Genomic DNA, 7,002 nt, shown 5'->3' on the forward strand with positions numbered 1-7,002 from the left:
TCCTCTATGTACCCGTAATATGTTTCCAAACAGTGCCCATTCTCGTCTGTTGCATCAAAGCGGACACCACTATTTTGGTTGGTGCTCTTTTTATCTTGGGCAACCGTGTAAAATGTATTCCCATTTATCTCATACCCTTGGAAAGTACATATAGTCGAAGATGGTGGCCTGGCCAAACAGTACAGCTCATCTCCAACGGTGTCGTCATTCATGAGATGTGTCTGCAACCAACTGCCAAAAGTCTTCTCGTGTTCCCCTTTAATCCAAGAGTCAGCCTTCCCCGGGTTTTCGGAGCGTAGAATATTCTTGTGTCTCACGATATACGGAGCCACCACAGTGGAATTGTGTAGAACTGTGTAGTGTGCTTGAGAGAAAGAATGCCCGTCCATACATACTTTTGCTTTCCTTCCTAGTGTGCCTTTTCCTGTCAGCCTACCCTCATACCGAGATTCAGGAACACCAATCGGCTTAAGGTCAGGAAGAAAGTCCACACAAAACTCAATGACCTCCTCTGTTCCATAGCCCTTGGAGATGCTTCCTTCTGGCCTAGCACGGTTACGAACATATTTCTTTAAGACTCCCATGAACCTCTCGAAGGGGAACATATTGTGTAGAAACACAGGACCGAGAATTCTAATCTCTTCGACTAGGTGAACTAGGAGGTGTGTCATTATATTGGACCACATCAATCTGTAACCCTGATAGACTTTCTCGATCGATTACCTTCTGAGAAATTGCATTGAGGAATGCACATACCTTCACAATTGCCAGGCGAACATTTTCCGGTAGAGTTCCCCTCAATGCAACCGGAAGCAATTGCGTCATAAGCACGTGGCAGTCATGAGACTTTAGGTTTTGGAAGTTTTTGTCTTTCATATTTACGATTCCCTTTATATTCGACGAGAAGCCAGTCGGGACCTTGATACTGAACAGGACTTCAAAAAAGATTTCCTTCTCTTCCTTAGTAAGAGCGTAGCTGGCACGCCCTTGAAACTGTCCTGGATGCATGCCATCTCTTCCTTTATGACGTTCCTGGTCCTCCCGTGCTTTCGGTGTATCTTTTGACTTCCCATACAAGCCCAGGAAGCCTAGAATATTCATGTAGAGATTCTTCGTCAGGTGCATCACGTCGATTGCCGAGCGGACCTCATGGACTTCCTAGTAGGGTAGCTCCCAAAATATAGATTTCTTCTTCCACATGGGTACGCGCTTATCAGGGCCGTTAGGAACAGGTTGGCTGCCAGGACCCTTTCCAAAGATTACTTTTAAATCTTTGACCATATCAAATACTTCAGCACCAGTACGGATGACAGGCTTCCCCCGGGGTTCTGCCTTGCCATTGAAATGCTTGCCTTTTTTCTTTAAGGGATGCTTGGGCGGAAGAAAACTATGATTGTACGGATACACATTCTTCCTACAGTTGTCGAGATATATACTTTCTGTCTGATCCAAACAGTGCGTGCATGCATTGTATCCCTTGTTTGACTGTCCTGAAATGTTACTAAGAGCAGGCCAATCATTGATGGTTACGAAAAGCAACGCTCGAAGGTCAAATTCCACTTGTTTGTGCTCGTCCCACACACGTACACCTGGTTCGGCCCACAACTGTAAAAGTTCATCCACTAATGGCCTTAGGTATACATCAATATCGTTGTCGGGTTGCTTTGGACCTTGTATAAGCACTGGCATCATAATGAACTTCCGCTTCATGCACAACCAAGGAGGAAGGTTGTAGATACATAGAGTAACGGGCCAGGTGCTGTGACTGCAACTCTGCTCCGCAAAAGGATTCATGCCATCTGTACTCAATCCTAACCATAAGTTCCTTGCGTCAGCTGCAAATCTCGGGAACTCTCTCTCGATTTTTCTCCACTACCGACCATCAGCGGTGAGCCTCAACTTATCGTCTTTCATACGATCTTCCATGTGCCATCGCAACAACTTCGCATGATCTTTATTTCTGAACACACGTTTCAACCGTGGTATTATAGGAGCATACCACATCACCTTGGCAGGAACCCTCTTCCTGGGTGGCTCGCCCTCAATATCACCAGGGTCATCTTTTCTAATCTTATACCGCAATGCAGTGCATACCGGGCATTTCTCCATATTCTCGTACTTCTCACCGCGGTAGAGGATGCAGTCATTAGGGCATGCATGTATCTTCTGCACGTCTAATCCTAGAGGGCTGACAAGCTTCTTTGCTTCGTACGTGCTGGCGGACAATTCGTTCTTTCTTGGAAGCATCTTCTTCATCAGTACCAGCAACTTTTCGAATGACGAGTCAGTCACACCGGTCTCTGCCTTCCACTTCAGCAATTCCAGTGTGCTACCCAGCTTCTTCTGGCCATCTTCACAAGTTGGGTACAACAATTTGTTGTGGTCCTATAACATCTGCTCGAACTGCAACCTCTCCTTTTCCGTGTCGCAACCTCGCCGTGCATCAGAAAAGACCCGGCCAAGATCATCAGCGGGCTCATCTGGTTCCCGTTCTTCATCATGATCTTCTTCTTCATTGTCTTCCATTGCGGTATCAGCATACTCAGGGAACATAGATCGGTAGTTGTCATCATCGTTCTCTTCTTCTTCATCATCGTCTTCCATCATAACCCCTCTTTCTCAGTGCTTGGTCCAAACATTATAGCCCGACATAAAACCGGACCGAAGCAGGTGGCTCTGAATGACTCTTGAGGAAGTGTAATCCTTCTCATTCCGACATTCAAGACATGGACAAAACATATAGCCACCACCATGCTTCTTCGCATCGGCTGCATCTCGAAAAGAATGCACACCTTCTCTGTAAGCGGATGTGCGTCGATCACCGTACATCCATGGATGGCTCATCTCTGCGTTATACGACAGTATATCAAATACAATCACGATCCTAAAAATTAGTACCGCACGGTCTAAACGAGGAAATATAGTTGCGAACCTTTTAGAATAAGTAGAAATAAAGAGGAAGTGGTTTAAGCGTGGCTAGGGCATCTCATATCGTAGTTGTGTTCGGTGAACTGAAGCGGCATCGCTCTAACACACATTTAAACAAACACCTCTAGTGCATCAAAAAAGTGGAGAGCAAGCACCCACCCACAATCCTCCATCCAAGAAAAATGCAACGAAGTGGGGAGAGGGGGGCTGTGCTATATATAGGCAGAGGACTTTAGTCCCGGTTTGAGGCACAAACCAGGACTAAAGGTGGCGCACATGCGGGCTGCCCACCGCGTAGCCCTTTAGTCCCGGTTTGGGACACGAACCGGGACTAAAGGTTCCTTACGGGCCGGGACTATAGCCTCGAGGGAGGCATTGAGAATTGGGACGACGTGGCCGGGCCTTTAGTCCCGGTCCAGAGGCAGGCCGGGACTAAAGGTTCCCGGCCAAAAGCCCGTTTTCTACTAGTGGAAGATGCGTGTATGTGTGGGGCGCGTAGTATTAGGAGGTGTTCGGTGATCCTCCAGCTCTTTGAAATCTGAGGATCTAGGGAGCACCCTTTCCCCCGCTCCACGGTTTTAACTGCTGCTCCACCAACTCCGGGAGTGGGGTTGCGGAGCGAGAGGGCCTCCGAACAGACCCTTAGTACCCAACGAACTACACAAAAGAAATATTGGCTTCAGACGCGGTTTGAGTAATTAAGCAACATGATTAGATTTAGAATCAAAGCATATACACAAAGACTTGGTGTGTAAGTCTTCAAATACATCTACGTGTAGGCTGTAGCCGAGCTTGTACATGTGCTAGTCGGTCGATCGAGCTGGATTTGATTGCGTCCGACCACAAGCCTCACACGTGCTTTCAATGAAGCAACAACCAAAATATATACAGATAAGCACGTAGACAAAGACTTGGTGTAGCTGCTTATACCTCAGTATTGGACGTTCACATTGTCAAAAACAATTGAATGCATGCATGTGAGTGTGACTCATGAATTCTTTTGAATGACCATGTGATATCTTCTATAGTCAGTTGGAAAAATAATTCCAATCACCGGCTAGTCTCCACGTCAATGTAATTTATATACTTCATTGCTTCCTTTTTTGACTAGCTACTTTCACCCACCAGTCCATCAGTTTCTTTTTTGCCTAGTTAAACACATGGCATGACTGTTGCCATCACCATTTCATGTGTCACTTTATTTTGCCTAGTTAACGATGGTTTGCACTCAAAAAACATTTGCGACTACCCGAGAGAAAAAAACTAGGACAACTTCCTTTGCTGGGAGGAGACCAGTTGACACCTCTTTGTCGAGTGCACCAATATAATGGAGTCAGCAAGCTCTTTCCCGAGCTGTTTTTGAACATTACCGAGTGCTGTGGGTACTAGGCAAGTGTGGTGTTTCCAGTTGTGACAATGACAGTGAAATGGAAGCCCTGAGTGTGGGTCTAAAGTCTAAACTGCAACGGATGTTGCATCTGAGGATGTCATACTTCGTACAAACAAAAAGCCCATATTTCAGAAACAGATAGAAGGATTTCTAGTCGACGCATGGTAATACCGTCCATGGAGTATTACCATTCATTATAACTAACTATTGCCATCGGTCGTATGATGACTTGTTGGTACACAGTTCTTAATACTTTAGTTGTACTGAAAATTACTGCTGCCAAATAGTTGCATTAACCACGCCACAGATCTACGCACCCTCTCCTTCTCAAAAATATAATGTTGAAACACATGAACATTTTTTTAGATGTCATGTACTTTTTATGAATGGTAGGAACATTATTTTCAATTTTGTGAAGACTTTCTTACATTTTATGGATAATTGTTTTCAAATCAAACATATTTATTGACACTCTCGAGCATTTTTAAAAAACTGTTTAAAATCATATTTTTAGTAACATTTTCAAATCGTTGCACACACATTAGTTGGACGCACTACATACATTTTCTTAAATTTTAAATTTGATATTTTTAATTTAAGAATTATAAATAGAAAAATGAAATGAATGAAGAGACAAATATAACACCTGTACGTCCCTAGTTCTCGGTGGAGGTGCTTTTCTTATGGCCGTCATTGTCTTACACAAGGATGTTCCAAGGGAGTGTCTTGCCGTGGGGATTCAAGCAGCCGCTCTTCCCGCTAGAGAAGCTGAAGAACCCGTGGGAGCACACAACCTTCTCGTTCCATGGGCGGGCCTATTAGGCCGACCTCGGACAAGGCCTCCTCTTGTGTGACTCCGGCGACGTTTTCTCTAGCCGCCACAAGGTGCTTTCAGCATCGTCCCGTTGCCGCCAGAGTGTCGGGTTTGTTAGCTCGGCAGCAAGATCGATCACAAGGGGAACCGGGCTATGAGTTGCTGCCACGGCACGGTACATGGTGGTGGTGACTCCACCAGGCTTATCTGCATCGGCAAGGGGCGTGGCTTTTCTACTCTCGGGTGTACTACACCCAAGTTCAAAAAAAAAAAAAAAGGGGACGAAACAAACTCAGAAAAATCTGAAACTTTGAACAACCAAACTTTATCAAATGTTCGAGCTTCCTGCCAAATTTCAGCCAAAAATAACATCAAATGAGCTCTCACGAAAAAAGACAAAATCAATGTTCCAAATTTTCTGCACTGTTTGTGCAGGGATTTTATTTTTTTCCGTGCGAGCTCATCGGATGTTGTTTTCGCTAATATTTTGCAAGAATCTCAAACATTTGACTAAGTTTGTTGTCTCGAAACATCAGATTTTTTGTATTTTGTTTGACAATGTTTTTTCAACTTTTTCAAACTCGGATGTAGTACACCCGAGAGTACTCACACCTTTCCATTTGAGGCATGCGATGTGTGTGGAGAGTTTGAGTGACCCGGGGACATGGCAGTGATGTCATGGGCCCTAGACCTGGCCATCGTGTGGTGCCAGAGAGACGGCGGTGCTGAGGAGCTCCACGTGGCGAGCCTATGGGAGATGGAGAGCTTCAAGACGGCGGGGCTGCCGAGGGTGCAGCCGATCCTCCCAATTCTGATCGCACAAAAGGACGGCGGCGGTGCCGTGCTCTACTTCACCTTCAAGATGGGGGAATCCATGCCGGCGCACCCTTGCCTCCTCAACATGCACAACCTTACTTTGCGGCCGCCCCCCGGCTTGCTCGACTTGTGGAGGCCTACTATTCTCTGTTGTAATTTTTTCGAACACGTCGAGTTTGCCACCATGCCCGACAACACCGAGGAGGAAGAAATTGATGTGCTCGCGAGCAAGAGACGGAGAAGACGGAGGAAGAGGAAGATGATGAACATTTGTCTTTAGTTCCTCCAGGAAGCATGCCGAAGTTGGATTGACATATACACCTTGTTTATTTGTCAAGGACTCGAGATGCACACGCAATTCATACTTGTTAAGGATCAAAGCATATGCACAATTTGTGAAACAACAATCATTTGAGAAACAACAATTCATTAATTCAGGAAACTTTACATTATTAAAGTCAATACAATAAGCAATCGAAATTTCAATACAATTATAGACCTGTGCAATGAAAGAAATCACATGGTAAAATACAGACGAGGGAAACAATCGTATTTTTAAAAATACAGACACTGCAGCTTACGAAATCGACGAAGTAATGCAGAAGGGACAACAATTATTCGATAAGCGGAAGGTAGAACTACTTTCGAAATCAATCAGCCACACCTGCGGCCTGGGTTGCACCAGACGCAATAGACACAATAGACGGTGCAATACCCACAGGGCCGGGGCGTGCAATTCGTTGTTGGCTGTGGTGGGACTACGGTCGTCCGGTGTTGGACGCAGGCGGGATGGACTTGGAAGTCGCAGCCAGCGCAACCATAGTGTGCACCGCACACGTTTGAGTTACAAGCATTGCAGATGATCTGGACACCTAAAGGGCAGCGCGGCTGATACTTGAGCGGGTGACCATGGCAGGGGAAGTTGTAGGTGGCGCAGGAGAGATGCAGGTCGAAATCGCAGCCGTGGCAGCGGTAGCGGGCACCCCTTCCACCACGGCCACAACCGTCACAGGTGAAGTCTCCGTGCTCATGGCGGACAAGCGGGCACCCATGG

This window comes from Hordeum vulgare, chromosome 5H, assembly GCF_904849725.1.
Source record: "Hordeum vulgare subsp. vulgare chromosome 5H, MorexV3_pseudomolecules_assembly, whole genome shotgun sequence".
In the NCBI taxonomy this organism is placed as follows: Eukaryota; Viridiplantae; Streptophyta; class Magnoliopsida; order Poales; family Poaceae; genus Hordeum; species Hordeum vulgare.